This window comes from Myotis brandtii, unplaced genomic scaffold (assembly GCF_000412655.1).
Source record: "Myotis brandtii unplaced genomic scaffold, ASM41265v1 scaffold40, whole genome shotgun sequence".
Lineage (NCBI taxonomy): Eukaryota > Metazoa > Chordata > Mammalia > Chiroptera > Vespertilionidae > Myotis > Myotis brandtii.
In genome coordinates this window covers 3,063,948-3,064,540 of record NW_005365372.1, presented here as the reverse complement: position 1 = coordinate 3,064,540, position 593 = coordinate 3,063,948, and positions in this window count along the sequence as shown.

Genomic DNA, 593 nt, shown 5'->3' with positions numbered 1-593 from the left:
TTGATTTTGTAAACATTTTGTTTACTTAAGGAAGAGACAAATTGTATATTCATTTGTGTCATATTTTGTGAATATGGATACGTAAGCAGTATTTGTCTTTAATTTATGGAATTTTTTTTCTAAAATATAAGCTGTGCTTTTAGTTGGATTTCATGTTTCATATCTTCTTTGAGGACAAGGAACGTTCTATTTTTCTCACAAACCATCAAGCATAGAAAACGGGATGAAGATATAGAGTACTGGTTCTCACTCCCAGCATATTAGAATCAATTGGGAGCCTTTAGAATTCTCAGTGATCACGTTCTTTTCATCTGAATCTTTTCTGTGGCACCCTAGCATCAGTATATGTTTAACTACTTAGGTGCTTGCTATAGCAGTTGCTCAGTAAAAGCTGCTAACAAAGATAACTAGGGTGAAAAGAATAGATTATCTACACTAATAAAAGAGAAACATGGTAATTGGCGTACGACTGCTACCCTTTTCATTGGCTAATCAGTGAGTATATGCAAATTAACTGTCAGCCAAGATGGTGGCCGGCAGCCAGGCACTGAAGCGAGCACGAGGCTTGCTTGCTGCAGACTCCAACGTTCCCC